Source organism: Lissotriton vulgaris, chromosome 2_1, assembly GCF_964263255.1.
Source record: "Lissotriton vulgaris chromosome 2_1, aLisVul1.2, whole genome shotgun sequence".
Taxonomy (NCBI): domain Eukaryota; kingdom Metazoa; phylum Chordata; class Amphibia; order Caudata; family Salamandridae; genus Lissotriton; species Lissotriton vulgaris.
In genome coordinates, this window is record NC_141687.1 from 1,846,697,578 (window position 1) to 1,846,722,967 (window position 25,390).

General features: G+C 42.3%; 1 protein-coding gene across 2 annotated transcripts in view; it reads left to right on the forward strand.

Annotated features, from left to right (window-relative positions):
- The window catches only part of MAP2K5 (mitogen-activated protein kinase kinase 5), a 1,222,966-nt gene that overhangs the window by 778,768 nt on the left and 418,808 nt on the right, over positions 1 to 25,390 (forward strand). The window lies entirely within an intron of this gene.

Consider the following 25,390-nt stretch of genomic DNA (forward strand, 5'->3'; position numbering starts at 1 on the left):
AGCTGTGTCTTTGACTCTTTCCTAAACAAGAGCAGTGTTGGGAGGTGGTGCATATGAATACGGGGATGTTGTTCCAGATAATCGGTGCTTAGATAACCTAGGCCTGCTGCCTTTTTTGTTTTTTTAACACTTCTTAGTCTCCTGTCTGATAGTAGTCTGTCTGAGGGTGTGTTGAGAGCATCCAGAGATGGTGACCTTGTCCTCAAAACAAGTGGGGGGGCTGGTCATGATGGTTTGTAAATCGAGCAGCTGGTTTTGAAGATGGCGCAGGCAGGAGAGGCACACCAATGGATGATACTTCGTTTAGCGCTCTATGAGACATGCTATAATGTGTAGGATGCCCTTAAGGGGTGCCAGTGTGGGTCTGGGAGGCCATGGTGAGGGTGTTACCACCATTCAGATGCATTCAATCGCGTGGACCATTTAAGGGCATGAACCTAAGCTCTGAAGTTGCTTTTTATAATAGGCAGCATGTACAATTATGTCATCTAAAAATGTTGCTCTTACTTAGTGGAAGTTGATGGATGAGAGGAAAACCCAAATTAACCTTTGCAGAATTTAAACTTAGATTGGGTATACACAATTTAAGCTTGATGATGCATTCTCTCTCTGTGCACATCACCAACTGACCCACCACAGATTTAAGTGACATACATGTAGGGTGGATGACTAGTAGAGAAAGAGAGAGGTGAAAACGACAAGCAACGCGGTAGGGATAGAGAGAGGAAGAGACCTGAAGATCGAAAAATGAAGCAGAATAAAGATAAAGACATAGGGTAGGGGAGAGATTGAAATATAGTAAAATAACTTGATGTCTTTTAACCCTAACACGCTTTCCTCGACCAGCACTTAGCCATGCCCTTTTCCTCATAAGTGCCCTCATTAATAAGGAGTTTGTTGGTTTGCTGGTTAAGCTTCTTGACAGTAGAGTAGGCGGGGAGCGGGTGGATTGGGTAAACAAGAGAGCCTATTGAGTACTAGAATTAACAGTGGTATCTACATACTTCTCCTATACCCAGGATCCCTCCTATTTCTTATGGAATGGAATCGCTAGGAATGCAGGAACCAGGTTTCAGTTTATCATCTGCTCTAACAACAGGAGCTGCTGTGGGTGCACGGCTAAGCAGTGGAACGTGGATTTGTTGTGGGACTGTGTGTTGCACTTGCAGGACTGTGGTCGAACAGCTTTAAGTGGCACTTTGCAGCCTCACTACTATGCCGCAAGGTACCACATAGGCTAGAAATAAAAGAGAGCCGGCTTTTGAAACTTTGGGAGTTCCACATTGAGGAGTGGCTTTTCCTTAGGTGGGCTACCCCGCTGAGTTGGCAGTTTCAGCCATGTATGTAGTTAGCCTACCACTGAGGCACGCAGGATTCCTGGAATACCAAGGATAGGTGAGCTATGGATTCATTCCAAGGCCGGGTTGAGGCAGGGGGCCTCGAGCTCACTTGGACTTCTGAGACTTCCTCATGCCAGTCATGAGGCTGGATTCATGCTCGAAAAGCAGCCGTGCCTAGCGTGTCTCGCAAAGCATCCTGTTACGATGCAGTGCTAGACAGGGCAGTATATGGCAAGATTACTCTATAGTGTCTGGACTTGGGAGCCCCTCAGATGACAAGTCCCCTCTGATCCAGTATACTCTGAGGACTGTGACGGACGGCAACTTTCTTAAAATCAGTAAAAATAGTTTTTGGGAATTTTTTTCTGATAACGACCAATAATTTCGAGGCTGAACACCCTGTATCACTTTAGTGCTGAGTAGACCTCTTTACTTTGATGCTAAGCACAACACCTTTAATGTAGACTTGTGTGGAAAGCAAAATTTATATGGGTGTAAACATTTAGGGGTGATCCCAGGGAATCATTTTAAAACTAAGCACAAGACATTACACAGGCTTAGCATATAGCATCACGTTAGGGCTGCGCAATGATCACCACCGAAGCTCAACAGACAGCATCACTGAGTCCCAACACACAACATCACTGAGACCCGGCACACAGCATCACTGAGGCCCGGCACACAGCATCACTGAGGCCCGGCACACATCATCACTGAGACCCAGCACAAAGTATCACTAAGGCCAGGCACACAGTATCATTGAGACCCGACACACAGCATCACTGAGACCCGACACACAGCATCACTGAGGCCCGACACACAGCATCACTGAGGCCCGACACACAGCATCACTGAGGCCCGACACACAGCATCACTGAGGCCCGACACACAGCATCACTGAGGCCCGACATACACCATCACTGAGGCCCGACACACAGCATCACTGAGGCCCGACACACAGCATCACTGAGGCCCGACACACAGCATCACTGAGGCCCGACACACAGCATCACTGAGGCCCGACACACAGCATCACTGAGGCCCGACACACAGCATCACTGAGGCCCGACACACAGCATCACTGAGGCCCGACACACAGCATCACTGAGGCCCGACACACAGCATCACTGAGGCCCGACACACAGCATCACTGATGCCCGGCACACCGCATCACTGAGGCCCGGCACACAGCATCACTGAGGCCCGGCACACAGCATCACTGAGGCCCGGCACACAGCATCACTGAGGCCCGGCACTCAGCATCACTGAGGCCCAACACACAGAATCACTTAGATCCGGCACACAGCATCACTGAGGCCCAACACACAGCATCACTGAGACATGGCACACAGCATCACTGAGACATGGCACACAGCATCACAGAAGTCGAACGTACAACATCACTGAGGCATAACACATAGCATCACGTCACGACTGATAAAACAGTATTAATGAGGCCCAGGTCAGATTGGCACTGTAGGTCCCAGGTCACAACATCATATTAGAGCTCACAGATTATCACTCCAGGGCTCATCGCACATCAAAGCGGCTTGACATATTGCATTGCTGAGGCTCAGCACAGCTTCTCTTCAGTGCTCAGCACACATCATCACTTTAGGGATCAGAAAACAGCAATTAGAGCAGCACATGCGAGTTTATTTGGACAACACATCTTGCTGCCACTTTGTGGATATGAACACAAACGATACCACCATTCATACATGCAACTGACAATAGCCACACTTTAGGACTGCGCAAAAGCTATTATTTTAAAAATAGGAATACAGCTTCACTTTATGCCCATAGAAATGAAATCCCTTTGAGGCAGAGTGTAATATTTCATAAAAAATTAAAAAAGATGATATGGTTCTTCAGTAGTTTATTCTAATACAAAGGATCCCATCCAACAGCTAACAGAGTCAGGATAAACTGAGCAGCATTCTTCAAACCATCAATGACATCACAACATTCCATACCATGTTAACATACAATTCTGGTAATCAGGAATAAGAATAACAATAGACATGCCACACATCTCCCTCCTATAACAACTATATACAAATTCCAACATCTTTTGACATAATACATTATACATAATCCTTTAAGTGTGATGGACGTTTTGAAGACCTCAAGGAATGACAAAGATAATTGTGCTCACCCCTGTTATTAGAAGAATGTTTACCTAGGCTTTCCCTAGTAAGAACATGTTGGCTTTCCCCAGCATGAGCATCTTTTTTCCCATAGAACCATCAACAGAACTATCATCTCCAAGTAAAATATCATTAGATTTTGATTTTACAATGACCACTCTATTAAGGTTCCATATTCTGTGATCCTGAGTTTTTACAGCGTTATTGAAAACCTTTATGGCTAACATTGGTTTGGGGTCTTTTGAGTTGCCACCACCAAATAAACCAGGTCGTCTAATAGCTACCCAATCTCCCACCTTAACCACTGTTCTTTTCACAGACTTTTTTGCATCAAAATTCTTTTTCCTTTGCTGAGCCTTATGTTCCTCTCTATTCTACAAATCTTGACCATCTACACTTTCAATTCTTCCTTTAAGATTGCAAAAAATCATTAACCCAAAATGGTTCCAAACAAGTATCTGCAAATCTTCCCCGAAAAATGAAAATAGGAGATTTTCCAGTTGTAGAATGAGGAGTCAATCTATACTCCTCTACTTTCTTATGTACTTCACACTTCCAGTCCAAATGCATAGATTTCACAAGAGTAATTGCTTCCTTCAGTACTCTGTTGCACCTCTCAATCATACCATTACCCTCAGGATGATATGAGCATGTTTTATGTACAATATTATTTTTAGTCAAAAATTCCTCCATCTCCTTAGATATCAGTTGGACGCCATTGTCTGACAGAATAGATCTTGGATTACCCTCTCTTGAAAATAATTCTTTCAAACACCTTATCACACTTTGTGTCTCCACACTGGATAAAAAGAAAACCTCAGGCCATCTAGAAAACATGTCCATAATGACCCAAAAAAAAAGTTTGAGAACCACCACTATGAATAGGTCCTAATATGTCCAAAGCAATGTCTTCCCACGGACGCTTAGGACATCTTCTCACAACCATGGGTTGAATTCTAGGAAATTTGGATTTATCAGATAACCCACACGGAACACACTCACAAATCTCTCTTTCTATGAACTTATCCATACCGGGCCACCAATACGTGCTACGTAACCTCTCCTTAGTTTTAGTGATACCAGAATGTGAAACATGAGCCATGTCTAGCAACTCTTTCCTAAGACTGGCTGGAGGAACTAATCTCGTGGTGCCTCTAAACAGTATCCCTCTATTGACCGATAATTCATGCCTCACATACCAAAAGGGACGCGTAGGTAAAGTCCCTGCCTTAGCACTCTCCAAGTTACTACTTAACAAAGATAAAACTTCACACAACGTTACATCTGAACCAACATTATTAACCCATCTCTCTTCAGATATACTTGCCAAATCCAAAGCACAAACCCACTCTTCCTCAAATTCATTGTCTATACCCTCAAACTCTTCCCCAACATCCGAAATCTCTAAACCAATCTCAGGAACAAGGCGAGAAAGAACATCTGCTATTTTATTCTCTACGCCAGGAATATATCTAATGCGAATAGAATATTCTTGCAACCACATTATCCATTTGGTTATTCGGCCAGAAATCAAATCCAGACCCTTCTTCTCAACGATTTCCACCAGGGGCTTGTGATCAGTCCTGACCTCAAATTCTGTTCCCCATAGAAATGTTTTCAATTTTCTCACAGCCCAAAAGAACGCTAAAGCTTCTCTTTCCACAACTGAGTATCTAGTCTCAGGATCCCTCAGACTTTGAGACAAGAAAATAATGGGTTTACAACCTGATGGACCACATTGCTGTAAAACAGCTCCTAAACCCTCTCGCTAGCATCCTTCGTGAGAATAGCTTTTAGAGAGGTATCAAAACTTTGTAAAGATGGGGCATTTTTTAAACTATCCTTAACAGAAGCGAATTGTGCATTACATTTAGGAGATCATCAATAATTGACACCTTTCCTTAATAAGCATCCCATATTGACAGTAACCTCAGCAACGTTTTTTACAAACTTAGCATAGTATTCCACCATGCCTAAGAACTTCATACGTTCTTCCTTACTCTTGGGAGGATTCATTTTCTGTATAACATCAACCATAACCTCTTTTTGACTAAACTCATTTGCATCAATCCTAAGACCCAAATAATTTATGGAGTCCACACGGAACTTAAATTTTTCCTTTTTCACCGTGAAGTTACATTAATTCAGATTGCGTAACACCGCCTATAACCTACTGTCGTGCTCATCCATGTTGTTAGCGAATACCAAAATATCATCCTGATAAACGCACACACCCGGTAAACCCTTCAACACTCTCTCCATTACCCACTGAAATACTGATGAAGCCGAGACCATACCAAATGGCATCCTTTTAAATCTAAGAGTTCCAAAAGGCGTAATGAAAGCCGTTAAATCTCTGCTCATTTGCTCCAACTCTATCTGATGATACGCAGATGTTAAATCGATAGTGCTAAATACCTTTGCACCACCCAATAAAACCAACAGTTCATTTATGTTGGGTAAAGGGGATATTTGTCAATTACTACATTTTTATTTAGTTGGCGCAAATTGATGCACAGACGAAGATCACCATTAGGTTTCCTTGCGGCCACCACCGGAGCCAACCATTCCGTTCCCTCAACCTCCTCAATAATTCCACCATCCATCAATTTCTTTAATTCCTTTTGCATATCATCTTTTACGGACAAAGGAACATTCCTCACCTTACAACATACAGGAATAGATACACTCTTTAACTTGATTGTACGGTGATATCCTTTCAAGAAACCCAACTCATGTTTCAATACATTAGGAAAGTTTTCAATTAGAGACAACATATATTCATTGTCCTTATCTTTGATACAACCAGGTGTAGGAGTGTGTTCATGCTTCAAATCTAAAACCTTATCACACTTACTTTCAGGTGTTGAACCAGATTTCTGAATCACTGAAACATTATCTCTGAGTTGTATAGGAGGATCCACATTGGGATCCAGAAACACTCCTAAATCCCCTTGATGTATCCAACTTATTAAACTGTCTCCTTTCTTGGATACATAAATCTTTCCTGCAATCATTCTGTTCTTGTATTCAATCGTACCCATGAAGTATCCATGAAGCTTAATCGGTTCACCACCATAAGCTAATGGAATGATATCAGGTTTAATGAGTTTGATTTTATTCCTAAGTTTTGAGTTATAAAATTCATTAGAAATTATAGTTATCTTAGCCCCAGAGTCAAAAAGAACTCTCGTAGATTCACCATCAACAAGAATATCGTCTAAGGGACGATTTCTCTTCCTAGACCTATCTTGAATCTGGACAACTATCTGACCACACTCAAAGTCGTCTTGAGAAGACTCTGAATTACTTTCGTACACCTCTACTTTCTTTACTCTGGGAGATATTTTCATCCTACATGTTTTAGAGAAGTGACCCTTTTTTTAACATTTCGAGCAGATGTGGTTTAACGCAGGACATCTGCTATCATTAGCTAAGTGCCCTATCTTGTCACATCTAAAACATTTCATTGTAGTGAACGTCTCCTTGTTTTTAAATTTCTCATTTTTAACTTCCCTTTTAATTTTATCATCAACAATTGAATTAAATTTATGATATTTCCCTATTACAGAATGCACTTTTCTTCTTTTGCATCACCATTCTTAAGAACATCTATACACTTCAACTAGTGTTCTATTCTCTTTGCGACCCCAAGAACCTCATCAAGAGTAGGCTCATCTCGAAGCCACAACTCTTCCCTCACTTTTTCCATGTTACAACCTAACATAAATTGATCACGTATATGATCATCAGTTAAATTATCGTATTTACAGGATGAGGCTAACTTTCTTAGGTCTGTTATATGTGTTTCAACCGTTTCCCCATCTTTTTGAGTGCGTTTTCCAAAATGATACCTTTCAAGTATGATACTAATTTTAGGCAAATAGTGTTTATCCAATTTATGAATGCAAACCTCATATTCATTCAACCCATTAGTTTCAGAAGGTGATAGTTCTGGTAAATGATCGAACACTTCCTGTCCTTCGGATCCCAAGCAATGTAAAAGAAGTGAAGTCTTTCTTTCGGCACTTAAAGATGTCCTACAAACTTTAGTGTATCTCTCAAAAACACGCTTCCATTTTTTCCAACAAATTGGAGGATCACCCGGTGATTCCAAGAAGAAAGGTGCAGCAGTTACATTCTGCATTATGTAAAATGCTAATTTCAAAAGTTCAAACACCTAAAATAAAATTGCAGTTACAACTCAGAATGCCAAATAAATATGTGATATCTTATACTAATTACTATAAACCCTTACTGTGAGCAATCCACTGTCACCAAGCACAAGCGTGTGAATCGCTGAAGAAAATCACCATGTGAGCAATTCACTGTCACCAAGCACAAGCCTGTGAATCGCTGAAGAAAGACACCATGTAACTCTAAACATATGATGCACAGTTTCCCAAAGTTTAAGTGTGCAAATCGCTGATGAGCTACTAAACCAAAAAGGATTTGCCACCCTCTGGAATGTAAACCGGTATATATCAACCAGAGATGCACATAAGTTCAAGCGTGCAAATCGCTGATGAGTAGATGAAACAAAGTGATTTGCCACACACAGTAATGTAATTTATATAACAGTACCTTGTTATATTCTTGAAGACGTTAGCGCTCTGATGAATATCGCTGTAAAATAGCGCTCTGATGGATATCGCTGTACAATAAAAAAAAAAAGGAACCAAACCTCCGATGTATCTTATCAACCAGAAAATCAAAGATGGCCACAGCTATATCGTCATCACGTAAAAAAGCATAATGACACTCACGCTAAGGGTGCAATGACGAATAACGCTCTGCGCAATGGAACAGCTTGGAGAGATGACGTCGTCTTGATGAAACGGAGAACACTATGGAGAATCGCAGCAACGCCACATCAATGCATCGCAGAGCGTGCCGAGTGCATTTTTTGATTACTGTGCGTGAGTGAAACCATCAGGAGATAACCGTCAAAGAAATCGGTAAATGTTTCTTTGAAAACGTTGATAGAACGATGTAAAAAAATAACTTTGACTCACATATAACTATTCCGAGTGGAATGCAATTTCAGCATAACTTTTAGAGGCAAATATAAATCCAGAAATGAATGTCTTAAAGCATATTTCAATAACCAACGCTTGTCTTTTATGAAAAACAAAGATTAATATGCCAATTTAAAAGTAAAGATGGTTTTCTTTTGACTCCTCTTCTTAAATTAAACAGCACAAAAACATTAAAACTAGAAGTAGAACCAATGAATGTAATTGCTGTTGTTGTTATAAGTAAAATTTATGATCTAGGATGATCCCACATCGATATGCCATCCAAATTAAATCCCATGAAGCAAATATGTGGCGAAGCTCAAATCCCACTAGATCTAAGATCAAGTCAAGAAAGTTGAACTTTTAAATCCTCACCTTGAATGAAGAAATTGAAAAATCTGAAGTTTTCTTCAAAGTAGAAATAAATCCTGAGTTTAGATCCTTTGATGAATGGAGCTGCCGACTACGCCAGTGATATATTTAATAAAAAATGAATTAAAGTCAGGATAAACTGAGCAGCATTCTTCAAACCATCAATGACATCACAACATTCCATACCATGTTAAGATGGAACCAAAGCAAACATGCAATTCTGGTAATCAGGAATAAGAATAACAATAGACATACCACACCGAGCTTGGAAACATCGCTGTTACATAACTTGCGCTGAGGTCAAAGTTTCACTTTAGGCTGAGCATAGGGCATCGCTCAAGAATTGAGCAAGGTGAGCTCGCATAACCCGAGGGCCGAGCACGAGGCTTCATGTTAGGACTGAGCATGAACCTTCACTTTAAGGCTGAGCATGGGCTTCACTTCGGTGCTGGGCCTGGTGCATCAAAATAGTCCTATGCATCCGGGCATTGGGCATCAATTTAGGCCTGAGGTCTAGACAGTCATTTAGAGCACATCACTGAACAGGCTCGCACATTATTGGAATAATGTATGCAGATCTTCAGGTCGTTGTATCAGCCAAGGTGCTTTGACTGGGTGAGGAGGAACTGAGAGTAAATATGACTGAGATGGTTGTTGACTTCAGGTAAGTCACATAGTTCCAAAATACGGACTAACAACACCTACCTTAATAAAACTGTGTGTCTCTGTTAATTAAATCCAATGAAAGCTCATCCGGGTAGAAACAACCTACTGATTCTAATAGTGCCACATACTCCCTGTGGGTAAGAGTCAGCCAGCCGTGGTGTTCTTGTTCAGGGGAGATTGCTTGCTAGGAAGTTCGGTGTTGATTGTAGAACATCACATCAAAGATTCTCTTCTGGATTTAAAGCCTCGCTCACTGCATAACTGTATGAGGCTCATGAGTGACACAAGGAAGCTCTTTAGAGGCAACACTGTAAATGCATGGAATCTGCCTTCCATAGAGCAGGTGGGCGAAAAGCGGAGAGTGTGGAGGGTACTGTACATTTGCTACAGCATTCAGCAAAACGTGCAGACTATTTGGGCCTGCCAGCCCTCTTGAATATACCCTTATGGTATTTAGTCATTTGTAGAGTGGAAATACCACGTGTGGCTATTTCAGATGACATTGTGAACACAGAGCTGGCCTTTGCTGGGAGAGCATTTGGGCAAAACCAATTTGGCGCCCCTTCCAATTTGTCTTCTTTACCTGTGTGTTAAATAAATGGGAGGGGCCAGGTGAGGGGAGCAAGAGAAAGAAGAGACAAAGGCAGTCAAAATGCAGACACAGGCTTCAGCAACCTCCAAAAACAGTGTTTGAAAGCATTTTTCCTCCCTCTGAAGCATGTCAGAAGAAGACTGCTGCAGGCAGCTCCTGCGCCACTCTGAAGATCTGCGTCCTGGGCGTAGGCCCATCCTGCACATGCTAAAGGCCCTGTGTGCCCTTAGTATGTGGGTGTCTAGAGCTAAATTTAAGTGGCAGGAAAGGAAACTCTGAAATGGTGGGCGTTATAGTTTTATTGATCTGCCCCCAGTGCTTGAAGACCACAAAATCCAACCCCTTCATTTATATAATTTTAAATGTAGATTAGCATATAAACAAGACACATCGCATTCCAGGTATCAGTAAAAGCAGGTTGTGGAGCTTGAGACAAACTATTCTGTGCCAGGGTTCGAGAGGTGCCCTGGCGAACGTTCCTGGACTTTGGAGGCCAATTTCTCACCTGCTGATATTATCCGCTTGATGGTGCTTCACTTTGAAGCCCTTTAGCAGCAGGGTCATTCTGACTCTCCTCTTCCTCTTGCGTGGGCTGATTACGCATCTGTGCACGGTTCACGCCTGGGATCCCTCGTGCACAGCACTTCGCCTCCTTAAGGTCAGCTTCATTTCAGTGTCTGGTGAATTCTTCTACCTGCCGCTTCCTCAATTCTTCAAACTTGCTAGTGCCAGACTGGATCTGTAAACTCTAACAGCTCTAATCTAATATCTCTCCTGTTCCTCTTGGCGGATCCATGGTTACGCATCAGCTCCTGGTTCTGCCCTGGACAGGCATTATGGAGCCACATAGGGCTCCAGCACAGTGACATCAGTTCATTGTTTTCCTTCTCTGTGACATAGATTTGGAGTTGCTCTCCTCGCCTCTTTGCCTTTGAATGTTATAATGGTGCAGTGTTTAGGGTGTAGTGTTCCCTCCGAAACTTTCAAGCTTTTAATAGTTTTGGCAAATATATATTGATCTCTTACCCCTTCTCTGTATGATTGTGGTGTCTCAGGCCGTGCCCCGATTCCAAATCCTGTGAGAAATGTCTGCCCATGCATACTATGGGTCATAAAGGGAAGGGAGGACAAACCACCACCCCCTGTTACCCAAGTAGTGCTGATCTGAATTTTATTTTTACTCCTCAGCACACACAACAGTCTTGTGTACACTGTAGCCTCAATGTTAATGGGATTACAGAGCTCTGTTGTCCAGAGTTTAACACTATGTGAGCACTGTTTTATCAGAAAGATCATTGAAAAAGCAGTATGTGTTCAAAACCACATCAATGGCTATATCTCCTGCACAACTACCAGTCTGGTTTCAGATCGCACTGCAGCACAGAAAGTGCTACCGTACATCTCATAGACAACGCCTTCTTGACCACAGGTGAAGATGACACCCTGCCTCCTGATGTTGACGGACATGTCAGCTGCCTTTGAAACTGTAAACCAGCTCACTGTCATAAGCAACCTGGAGTCTTGAATGGGATTCACCAGAAATGTCCTTCACTGGTTCTCCTCCTACTTTTCCAACCCACACCAGATTGTTCACATGGGCACCTCCATGGCACAAAAAATCCATATTGGCCTGTTGAGTACCCCATGGCTCCATACTGTCTCCTGTAATTTTGTACCTTTAAATAGAGCCGCTGGGTGCTTTGTTCACAGATAACAGCATCAACATTCATCAATATACCAATGACGCAATTCTACTTGAAAGTCGTCTCTGCTTCAAGTATCCAACGCCTCAAACACTGCTTGCACATCTTCCTGACCTGGAAGTCCAACGCCTACCTGCAGCTCATCTCAACCAAAACACAAATCCTGTTATTTGCTAAGAGCAATAAACAAGACACAGTACAAACCCGGATCAATTACATGAACCTGGAACAGCTTTGAACCCCAAGTTTCAAGGAATGCCAAGTCACGTAGGTTCACCCTGGACACCAACTTTACCCTCAAGGAACACAATTGCCAAAAAACAAAGACAGCCTGGTACAAGCTCACTCTTCTAAAGAACTTCAAACAATTTCTTTCAGAAAGTAACTGCAGAACTGTTGTTCAAGCTCATCTACGCTTGAATGTGGATGATGGTCATGCCTATTTCACGGCATCCCAGAAACCACACAAGCACTCCTTAGGCGCATGCTACATATGGCCGCATGTCTCATCCAGGGACTGAAAAAATATGATCATATCACATTCATCCTGATGCACCGCCGTTGGCTCCCCTTGCCAGCTGGCACTATCGTCGAAATCAACTGCATCTTTTACAAAACTTATATGACCAGAACCCCTGCTCATCTTGCAGACAAGGTCACCATGTCTGGAGGATCTCGGCACCCCGGAAGCCAGGACACCATCAGACTGCAGACTGAGGTGTGAAAAAGAAAAACAAGATAGCATGCTTTTTCCATCTATTCACCCAGGATCTTTGAAGAACATCCACGTCTCCATCAGAATTACCCAACACTGCTCGCATCTAGGAAAATGTTGTAGACTCACCTCCGTAAAGAACACTACATCACCTTGCATTAACCATCCTCAACCCAGCTCCATCTCCTCAGACTTGTTGACATTATGCTCTTCTTTGACCATCTACAGCTCTCCGCTACTTTTTGGCTGGGTTCATGGAATAGAGATGCCATATACATACATACCCCTGCAGAGTGTTGGGGAATCTTCTGTGACCCAGGACTGTTGTCTGTGACTGCCAGCTTCCCACACAAGTGAGTGGGTAATACCTCGGGTACATGGATTCTTGCTTGAAGCCTAGAGGATCTGCTCTTGCTGCTAATATAGAAGCATTGAAGGTGTTTTTGAAGAAGGACACTAAAGGATAGCCATCCCATCTGCCTGAAAGAGGCGTGGACCTGAGAAAAGGGAAGTTTGACCCTTCAAAGACCTGTGTTGAGTGTCTCCCGTTTGATCTCTGAGTGTGTGCCTTTCGGCTGGGATTTGAGGTTGTCTCAGTACTCATCACTTCCCTTGGAGAATTTAGCAGAGTTTACTGTGTGAACTAAAGCTCTGTATGCCCACAACAGGGTGGCTTGCTGCTGTGAGACCCTCTTTTTGACTTATAGGTCCTGTACAGCTCCCTTAATCAGAATGCGCTTTGAAACCAAGACCCGCAGTTCCCCCTCTATCGTCAAGACTGTGCACAACATTGTGAAAATGTTTAGCATGTGCTACATGACAGCTATAGTTTCTCATTGGACTTCCGTGGGACGCGAGCACTTTTATTTTGCTGTGCTCCCTTTTGGCCTCTACAGTGCCCCTTGGGTGTTCACAAAGGGGATAGCGGTGGTCGCAGCCCATCTGCGAAGACCAGGGGTTCTAGTGTTCCCCTAGCTCGACGACTGGTTTCTGATGGCGGGCTCATACCAAGCAGTCGTCTCCCACCTCCAGATTACGGCGAACCTCCTGCACTCGCTAGTGTTCATAATCAACATGCCAAAGTCACACCTAACTCCCTCTCAGATGCTACCTTTCATCAGAGCAATTCTGGACACAGTATAGTTTCAGGCTTATCCTCCAGAGCAGCGAGCCCTGGACATTAAGGCTATGATACAGATGTTTCTCCCTGTCTTCTGGATTTCTGTGAGAATGAGACTGAGGCTATTGGGCCTTATGTCGTCTTGCATCCTGCTTGTGGATCATGCCAGATGGCGCAATCAGGCTCTGCAGTGGGTTATGAAGTTCCAATGGGCACAGCATCTGTGAAATCTCATCTCAGATAACGGAGAGCACTGCAAAAGACCTGCAGTGGTGGCTAACAAATCATGATTGGGTCAGGGGCAGACCCATCTCCCTTCCTCATTCAGATCTCACGGTAGTGATGGATGCGTCTCTGCGGGGATGGGGCGTCCATCTGGGGGAGGTGGATATCAGAGGACTCTGGTCTCTGGCGGAAGCCAGGCTCCATATCAACTTGTTGGAGCTTTGGGCGAATCGATTGGCAATGAAAGCCTTTTTGCCGACTGTAGTACGCATGTTGTAGAAATAAGAGATGAAATCCGAGTTGAGGATTTACCATAAGTGGTTTAATGTCAAGAGTAAATCAACCCACGACCAGCAAAGATGAGTAACAGGCTCGTAATGGTCGTGACATAGCAAACATGGCATTCTAAGAACACACAATAAGAACTCGCATATAACATTCCTTGACAAGAGAACTCTTCATCAACCAAGAAGGATTCAATCTAGAAGTAGGAATCCTACCCCGAAGTAAAACAAAAGGAGATACTCCTGTGGTACTGTGCGGGGTACAATTATAGTTCCAGATTTTCTCACAAAGAAATTCAGAAATATCAAGTTTATTAGCACAAGCTGTTTGAACAGCTTCCTTCAACAAACGGTTTGCTCTCTCTACAAGACCATTTGATGCAGGACTGTAAAAAGGAACTAAAATATGCTTGACGTCTAAATTATCTAAAAACATATTCACCTCCTGTGAAACAAAGTGTGAACCGTTATCGGAAACAATTTCATGTGGAGTACCATCAATGACAAATAAACGCTTTAAAAATGAAATCACAGCACCAGAATTTGGATTCTTAACAAAAGAAAAATAAATCCATTTAGAAAAGTAATCAATGGCCACAATCAAGAATTTAAGGTTATCATTAAAAATAGAAAATGGGCCAGAAAAATCTATGGCAATTTTCTGCCAAGGAGCCTCAGGCCATTCTACTGGAACAAGTGGTGAATTGGACAACTTCTAATGTTTATCTGAGCATAAACATTGTGGACATTGGTTGACAAATAATCTTACCTGATTATCAATACCAGGCCACCAATAAGTGGTTTTAATTTTATTTGTGGTACCAGTAATCCCGGGATGAGTTTCATGTGCCACAGAAATAATGGATTGTCTGATGCTAACAGGTGGGACAAATTTGTCTTGCCTAAACAAAATGTCACCTGACACAGACAACTCAGATGCAACTTGTGCATAATGTTTCTCCTCCATTGACATACTTCTATCCCTGGGCCAACCTTTAATCAAAAATCTCTTAACATTCAGTAGGCAAGAATCGTTATCCATGCCATTTAACCAATCTTGTTTAGTGATCTTACTTCCTTGAAGAGCATCATCAACTGCAAAAACACACTCTAGATCAGAATTAACTGACTTACATGTGGACAAAGGAATGCGTGATAAACAATCCGCACGGATGTTTTTACCACCAGGTAAATATTTTATCTCAAAATTGAATTCTTGGAGTCGTGCCAATAATCTAACTAAACGAGAAGAAGCTCTATTGGAGGAACTTTCACCAAGCATATAAATTAAAGGCTTATGGTCTGTGTACAAAAGAAACCTAGTTCCCCAAATATACATTCTAAATTTTTCCACTGACCATGAACATGCTAAAGCTTCTCGCTCTATAGTACTGTAATTGACTTCAGCCGAAGTCAAAGAACGTGAAGCAAATGCAATGGTGCATTCTTCACCATTAATCATTTGACTAAGGACCGCACCTAGACCACGGGAACTAGCATCCACTGTAATGATGCTCTGAACACCATGGGAAAAAGGCTTGATGGCAGGAGCAGAGAGAATCATATTTTTGATGGAGTCAAAAGCAGCTTGAGATTCTGTAGACCATACATATTTGGCATGTTTTTTTAACAGATCTCTAAGCGGTTGGACTACTAGTGCGTAGCTCCTGACAAAACGAGCGTAATATTCACTTAATCCCAAGAATGCTCTCAACGAGTCTTTATCTAAAGGAGAGGGCGCATTTTTAATAGCTTCCAACAGAGAAGATTTGGGTTTAATTTCATCTTTTGAGAGGTTGTGGCCCAAATAATCAACTTCATTTGCTAAGAATTTGCACTTCTTCTTGTTGATGGTAAGACCATGACTTTGTAATGACTTTAAAACATATTCCATTAATATGTAATGTTGATCCAGAGATTCAGAATGTACCAAAATGTCATCTTGGAACGCTTGAATTCCCGGCCAATTATTAAAAATGGTATCCATTAATCTTTGAAATATACTGGCTGCAGAAGCAAGCCCGAATGGTAGCCTTTTATACATATACACACCAAAAGGTGTAACAAATGTTGTAAGAGGCTGAGATTCTTTAGATAATGGAATTTGATGGTACGCTGAGCGCAAATCAATAGTGGAAAAATATTTGCTACTACCGATATTGGCCAGCATATCATGGATTTTTGGCAAAGGATGCACATCAATAACAATGTTGCGATTGAGCACCCGAAGGTCTGCACATAAACGAATTTCCCCAGAAAGTTTTCGTGCTACGACGGCAGCAGAAACCCATTCTGAAGATTCAATTGGACAAATAATGTCTTGAGCAATAAGAGATTCAATGTGCTTCCTTAAATCTTCTCTAACAGATAGAGGAACTGGACGTATCTTCTGGACAACAGGACAAGCGTTGTCTTTTAATTTAATATTATGCTCAAAATGTTTTACCAAACCAATTCTGTCTTCAAATACAACTTTGTATTTTTCTAAAACATTGCAGAGAATAGGATCATTACAATAATCGAAGACGGATAGAATAGGTAGATCACCCAAGGCAACAGGTTCGGGATGACCAGGCTTTAAAATAATACCAAGCCTGGCTTGATCTTGCCAACCCAAAATATCCCTGCCATTCAGTGCAACATAAATTTTGGTATAAATTACTCGCCCTTTAAAATCTATGTTATCAGGAAAATAACCACGCATGGTTATATCAAAACCCCCAAAGGCTTTGGGATTAACATCAGTAGCAAGTAATTCTTTGTTATTCCAAGAACACTGAAAAGTACTTTCATCTAAAATGGTAATGGGAGATCCTGAATCAGCCATAACTTGTATTGTTTGTATACCAATTGAAATTTTACAAATAGGACCCTTAATACTGAAGTCACATAGAGCATTAATCTGAATGAAGGATATGGAAGAAACATTTAACGCATCGCAAATTTCTTCTTCAGAATAAACCATATTAACTTTAGTCTTATCTCTAGGTAAACGACATGACGCAGCAAAATGACCTATACGTTTACAATTTGAACACCTTTTACCTTGTGCTGGACACTTAGGGTTGTTTCCCACATGAAATTTTGAACAAATACATTAGATTTTGGTTCATAAACTTTTTTGCCAGTATTGCGTTTAGAAACAACATTAACATTACAATTATCACTAGATGCCTGTGAAACATTACAAACATTTGAAGAAGAGGCATGCTCAGCTAAAATTTTTGAGGAAACAACGGAACACTCAATGCTTTTCGCAATTACAATAACTTCATCCAATGTTGGATTTTTACATGTCAAAATCCGCTCCTGGATCTTTTTGTTGAAACAATTAAAGACTAACTGATCACGCAGAGCAGTTTCTAAATAGGTACCAAACTCGCATTTTGATGCAAGAACACGTAGGGTTGCCACATAGTCTTCTATAGACTCTTCTTGTAACTGTTTCCTTTTGAAGAACATATGTCTCTCAACCATGACTGATGGATCATCTTTAAACTGTTTGCCAAGACGCATTAATGCCTCAGTATAAACATTCCAAGTGTCATCATCAGTTGGAGCTTGAACAACTGCTAAATTGTCAAATAATTGTTGACCAGCGTCTCCTAAATGGTTGAAGAGAATAGCTCTTTTTCTCGATGCAGGATAATCCAAAGCATCTATAGCTTCCAAATAGTTTGTGAATACTCGTAACCATTTGTGCCATGGTGTTGGAGGCTTGCCAGGAGCAATTAAAAATGAAGGAGGTGCCACAATCCCATTGTTGTTATTTCCTGAAGTTGCCATAAGAAAATAAAATTAAATAACAATTTAAAGAAAATTCTTACTTGTCAGCCTCTATATGTATTGTCTGCTCACACAATCTTCTTGTCTAGACAAAAACCGACTATAATTTCAATAGTCGCGTAGATCTGACAAAGAATTCACCGTCAACATGAGAAAATGGCCGTCGACGTGCTTATCCTGGTGACGCTGCGCGCTGGAAGCGTAAACAATGCAGGTTGCTATGGAGCGCATTCAGGTTGCTATTGAGCGCATTCAGTCGTGACGTCTTAATAATCGACGTGCTGCGCGTGTGCAAGCGGCGCGTGAACAAACAACAAGTCGGCTTGGTTCGCGAGACCAGAACGCCTCTCGCGTTTGAATAAACGGTGTTGCAAGGCCAAAGTTTTGAAGATCGCTTTCAGGTAATTTGACAAAGACTAAATAACTTACAGTTTTTGTTGTCGTCCCGTTAAATTAGGACGATGTTTCAAAGTCAAAATCCAAATTGCCTGAATCGGTTAAGACACAGTGGCTTTAAAGTTCAAAAGTCGATCTGCTCACGTCGGTGGGTTTGATCTTAACAAGCTTCAAATCGTCGCCAATAAATGTAGTACGCATGTTGTAGAAATAAGAGATGAAATCCGAGTTGAGGATTTACCATAAGTGGTTTAATGTCAAGAGTAAATCAACCCACGACCAGCAAAGATGAGTAACAGGCTCGTAATGGTCGTGACATAGCAAACATGGCATTCTAAGAACACACAATAAGAACTCGCATATAACATTCCTTAAAGCGAACAAGTATAATAAATGCAATACATACTACACCGACCATCAAGGCAAGGCTAGTTCAGGTATTTAAGGACAACACTACTGCCATGTGGTACTGCAACAAACAGGGTAGTGTGGGGTTGTGGACCCTCTGTCAAGAGGCCTTGCGTTTCTGAACCTGGCTGGAACAACATGGAATTTCCCTGGTGGTTCAACATCTGGCCGGTTCTCTGAACGCCAGAGCGAGGGAACTCAGTTGACGGACCACGAGTAACATCTCCATCCGGAGGTGGTGCAAGGACTCTTGCAGCCACCAATTAAATGTGAAGCAAACTGTGAAAAAATGAGAGCTGAAGCCCACAGTCCAAACAACACACAGCCATAAACTCATGGTCTCTCAAAGCAAGTTAATCGGTTCATGATGCCTGTAATAGAAAGAAATTCAGGAGACTGACCAGGTTGCCTGAAGACTATTTTGCATTGAAATTCTATTAGCTTTCATAAGCATGAAGTCTAAGTCAGAAAGTTGGAAGTTCCTGACCAGATGAAGGCTTGAAACTTTTAGGATAAACAAAGGAAATGAGTGTGAGAGAACTTTCGCTTTTGTTATATAGAATGCAAAACACAGTGACAGAAAATAATTGTGAAACTCGCTGACTCCTTGCAGGCGTTATGGCAACATAAAAGCTCTAAAGAGACAGGAGTAGTCAGAGATTACAGTATCTGAAATGCTCAAAACGTATATGCGTGATGAAAGTTAAAGCAGGTTGAGTTCCCACTAAAGGGCGGAATCACAAGAACAGCTTTTGACTATTTCATGGTTTCAGGATAAACAAGAATAGGCAAAGCCAATAGTCAGCTTGGGTAGCCTACAATTTTTTACATTTATTTTTTGCAAACATATTTAAAGGGCATTAAAAGTAAAACATAAAAATGAAGCCATATGAAAGTGATGTGCAAATTAAAAAAATATATTATTGTAATCGTTTTTTGTTTCAGAAAACATGAAGCATGTAAGACTGCTATAGCAGTCTCTAGACCAGACCTAAAAATCAGTATGCACAATCACAAGTAAGGTTGGTGGCAGGATATTTGGAACTGTAGCAGATAAAACCTTTTGCTGCCTCCTTCCTGAGCAAGGCAGCTGAACATGTTGCCTTTAGGGGCTCCTTTTTGTAGTCTTCATCATGGCTCTCTATTATTAGCCAAAGAACAGGCCCTGAACAGAGGTGTGAATAAATGGAGTGCCCTGTCGCCAGCAGAGTGGATGCGGCTCACTGTGCAGCACCTCTCCCCTCTGTGGCAGTCTTTGTCTCCCTGGAAAGGGTCTCCACTGGAAGCAGATGTAATATCTGCCTCTTCAATCAAGCCCATGAGAAGAGTCTAAATCTCTCTTGATTCCATCGTCCTCTGGGAGTTAAGTGACCTAGATCCTTATCAAGTGCTTTCCAAAATTGCTTTCTTTGTTGGGGGTCTGTGCGGCTTCTGTATGACCCATCGGGTAGGGCCTGGTCCTCTGACAGCTTGACTGGGAAAGTTACATCAGTATTTTATTTTTGTACTTCCAGTTTGTTTCCCATATTAGCTGAGTTGAATTTTGATGGTAAGTAATAATGGCAGGTCACTCTTGCCGGCTAGTGAGGGTGTAATGCGTAGCACTGATTTGCGTTCTTATAGTTGCACAAGACCGCTCAAAGACAGTGGAAACGTGCAGAAATAGAAAAAATACACACAACCCCCTTTTATTTGCAACATATTTGTCTAAAATGGACACAAGGTAACATGTTTGGTGCTATATAAAATGCACATGTATATTCAGTAGCTGCTTCTCCGCTAAGGCGGAGGAGCGTTGACTCACTGCTTTTTTAAAGAAAGGGAATATAAAATGATAATAACTTGCATTATAATTTTTTTTGTCCTACTTCCGGCAACTTTGTATGATGGGCGGGCTGTTCTGCTCACAGAGCAGGGGAGGAGTGGAAGCACCCTCCTAAGTGCGCAATGACTGTTTGGCCGGGCCTCTCGGGCCGTGCAAACCTTCATGTGCAGTTTGCATGTTCTCCATGCAGGCTGCATTGCAGCCTGTGTGGAGAACATGCCTAGGCTCCCAGTCAGCATCTGAGCACCGAACCAAGGCGCACAGACCTATCATAACGCTGCTAAGGCATCGTTGTGATTGGCGGACTGGGAGCCTGAGTGTGCTTCCTGTTCAGGCCGAGCAAGGGACTATGGAGGAGATACCCTGTGACAAGCTAAGTTTATTTATTTTTATTTTATATTTTTTAATATCCGCTTCCCCCACGTCACCCCCAACCCCCGTCCCCTACCACCGGTCCGTGCCAGCCGCTGCTGTGTATATTGACAGGGTTGGACTGGGAAAGCAATGGGCCCAGGCAGTGGCATAGTTAGGCCTTAGGCTGCCCATATGCATTAACCGCCTGCTGCGGCCTGATCTAAGAGTGGGTGGGTGCTGATGATTCATGCGGACGCGACAGCTGCAGGTAATAGCGGGGTGAGGGTAAAAGGGGTGCTGCCTATTCTTGCGGCGGCAATCGACGCATGTAAGATCAAGGGAAGGGGGTAGATGCCGCCCCCAAAATTCGTGCCCCATGCCACGCTTTTAAGTTAGTGGTGGCTGCACCTCTTTCTTTAGACGAGCCACATATAAAAAAAGAGGTGCAGACGGCATGAAAGCGCAGCATGGAGTGAATGTAAACTAAAACAAGCATTTGCAATGCAATCGGTCTCGCCTTTGGGATCTTAAATGTATGTAACTATGCAGCACATTAGCCTGGTTGCTGAAACATCTACTTTTCTTGAACATGAAGGGAAAGTAAGTACCTAACTGCGGGATAAGCCATGTATGGAACACATGGAGAGAAATATTGCCTGTCAGTGGGAAAGGGTATAGTTCAAAGCTCAGTTTTTCATATAAAACTTGGCCCTGTGGTGGTCATATCACTGAAAATACAAGATTTGAAAAAAATATTAATGTTTACGGGTGCTCATGGAAGACAATTTCTATGGGCTGGAATCTAGTGAATGCTAAAGTGATTCTGGTATTTTACTGGCCACCGCTGGTCGTTTTCCATCAATAAATTTAAATAGAGGCAGTTGCCAGAAAAACTAAAAAAAAAAAAGTCCCTCGGCCGAAAGCAATTCTGGTACTTTTCTGACCTCTACAGGTCGTTTTCTATCAAGACAATTAAATAGAGGCAGTTGAACAAGCAGAACGCAATTCTAGTATTTTACTGACCTCTGCTGGTCGTTTACTCTCAAGACAGTTAAATAGAGGCAGTTGAACCGAAAAAAAGTCCCTAAACAGAAGCAGACAAGTCCTAGGGCTGATCCCCAGAGCCGATAAAGCACATACACATATATGTATATACTAATGTATTTACAAGAGGTTTTGAATGCTCGCGGCGGTACTAATGAGGGACTACTAAGCCTATTGACCAATGAAAATCCACAGTTTACAAAGGACAGTGACACAAGCCAATGAAAAATCTGGGCGGAGCTTCAAGGTCATACCTGAATTCAGCATGCCTTGTAGAGGAGTGCTTGCACTTCCCAGGCTCGACCTAAAAATAGGAGTGGAAAATGAAGGATAGGCCAAAACAGAGGTGCTGGGAAAGATGCAATAGCTGAAGTTGTCCCCAGATCACTGGCAACTCTCTGGGCTGAAAGGGGAAGTCATCATTGGTTGTCTAATTGGCTGTCGGTTGGGGAGGTAGCAGGGAGCAGGGAAAGAATTGGGCAAGAGGAACAGGTAGAAGGAGGTGGAATGGCATTGAGTAGGATATGTGGCCTAGACAAAGAAAGAAATCACGTGAGTCAGAGAGAGCAAAACAAAAGAATGATGCTTCACCACACACCCCTAAATTCTACATTCAGACCTCATGCAGTCTCAGCTTCTATTTACGTGTGAGCCTAGAGATGATATGTGAGATGAAGGGAAGGGCTTATTTCTCTGAATGTTCGGGCTTCTTTCAGGACTAAAGAATCCGGGTCAAAGAAGGAACCACACACCCAAGCACTACAGGCTCAAGCTCACCGCCTAGCTTACCTTTCTCACTGCTCTAGTGAGGCCACAGCGCACTTATCAGTGGACTTCACATCAGGGCTTTCTGGTCAAACAAAGAATGCAGGGTATAGAATGTGTGTTTCAAGACTTTGTGACTTGATGGGAGTCTTCACAGCTTAGACGGTGTGGATGTTTTTGCTGTTGCAGTCATGTCATTCAGAGGAGTAGTAAGAGTGGTGGCAGGACTGCAGAGTTCACCAGTGGACAAAAGATGTCAGACTTGGTCGTCTTTCTGTACCTCCCCAACACCGTGTGTGGAAGAAAGGTGTGTGGCTAAGCCTTATGAAATGCCCTTTCCAAGATGGTGGACTATCCAGGGATTAAGTTGTGAGCTTCCAAATTCAATATGAAATTAAATCTTTTCCTATAATGTCAGTTCTTTGTTGAACCATTTATGGGGGCATTAACAATAGATGGATGTGTCACAATTTGTGTTGCATTCATCACTGTTCTATTATTGTTGTTCCTGGGTTTTGTTGCCTGTATTCTCCTTGAATATTTTACTGAACATAATGACTTGGCTCTTGTCTCTGTCCTGATATGTGGAAGATCTGATGCCTTACTTGTCTGCTTCTGCATTGTCCTCATCTTGAATTAAAAGCTACATGACTACCAAGGAGTTTACCTTGTGGCGTATTCATCCTAACTGGAATCCTCTTAAAATAACAGTTTACACATTTCACATGCACTTTTAAGCGCTTGGTGACCCAGTGGCTACTGAGAGGAATCCTCCTTATCTCGGGCAATCAAGAAGGAACTTGATATACCTTCACATCATTCCGTTCTTGACATTTTGTAATGTTTTCTCGACTTGTGTGGACAGGTTCTGGATAAACACAATAAGGAACAAACATTTGGAGTCTTCCGAGCACCACCTTCTAGTTGAAAGGTTTTGCAAAGGGTTTTTCTAAGAAAAAGCTTAGGATTTCACAAACTCATTTTGTTGATGTAAGAGCTACTTTAAGGCCATGTTTAAATGTCACACTTGTGCATTTGCTGCAAAAGACTTTATAGCACAGTTTTCAACTCCCACATTCAAATTGCCACTAATGCCAGCATCTTAATGAAAACCAGTGGTGCAGTCTTCAGCCCAAAAAACAGAATCACAAATTGAAGTTGCAGAGGCCCCATACTGAATCTGAGATAGTGACTGTAAGCAGGTAAAATTGGCAGATAGAAGCAGGTGTAGTGGAGAGACAGGTACACTAGCCAGTCCTGCATGTTGATTGCCAAAATAAATTTGCACACGGACCACAGCTTGAACTTGTCCTACCAAATGTACAGGTTCAGGAGGCGAAGTTCCAGGCCTCTGTCCTGTTAAGGGATATAAGTCCAGTGACACTTTACTCCACGGGCACCACCTCTATCACCCCTTTTTTCAACATGGCAAACACCTCCGTCTCCAATATAAAGACATGTGTTCGAGAGCATGTTCTGCTTTAAGGAGGACTGGAGGAGTACACAAGAAGGGTATGGCGTAGTTCTGGTGGATTAGCTGGATGATCCCGCGATTAGTCTTGAATGTCTCCCAATATGTGGAGAAATGCGCAGATCCCTCACCCGCCAACGGAAACTTGGTGTGTAGGAGGTGGGGGAGTCAAAGTGGTTTTGAGGCAGCAGAGCCTGCCAAAGATGGAGGGTACTGGAACTGCTGCTTTTGCTATTGATGACATCTTCTAGATGTGCCTATGTCCAGAAAGGAGTGATGCATTGGTTGGAACAAAGGTTAACACTGACAGGAGCCTTCTGCTCTAGAGTAGCTCTTAAATATTCAGTACTTCTGATGAAAGTGCTTTGCTAGAGAGCCCAGGCCTATCAAGCGTGCTTTTTCTGTGGTGTATTGAAGCATTCCAAGGAAAATTTGACCTTCTACCTAAATAAATGCTTGCTGTTAAAGGAATGTCCATGAGGGTTACTTCCACATCTCATGAGTTTCCAGTGGAATGCATCCAAATATGGAAGTGTAGGGGAACAGCTAGGGGAAAATGTTTCTAGATCCAGTGTGGCACCCAGAGTATATTCATTTGGTGAGGAATCTGAAACCTGAGCTCCTGCACATTCCTTCTGCCTGTTATTAGCAAGAGAATATTGTTTCAAGCCAAAGAACTTTCCCCAAAAAGAACATATGCAAAACAAATCCAATATTTTTTTCTGCAGCTTTTTTTTAAACGTTGAGAGCACTTTTTCTATAGGGACGCCCATGTGTGCACCAGCAGTCCATGTGTTTCTGTACTTTGACGACTCACTGATGAAGATGGGTGTCTCCAGCGCTTGTCGCAGAACATCTTCAGTTTACCTGACCCTTTCTCCAGTACTTAGGCTTCATGACCACCACCCAGTAGCCCTACCTTGTCCCCACACACACACTCGCCCTTTTTTAAAAGAAATTCTGTTTATTGGCATTTCAAATAACGTACTCTTCATCCGCCGTGTATGACAGCGGAATAACAACAAAACAAAATAAATAATGTGATCCACCTCACAACCAACATCTACATGTTCATGTTCATCTGAACAGTTGCAACAACAGATATTCAGTGTTGTTTTGACCAATAATATCAATCAGTGGTGTCTGAGTCGATAAC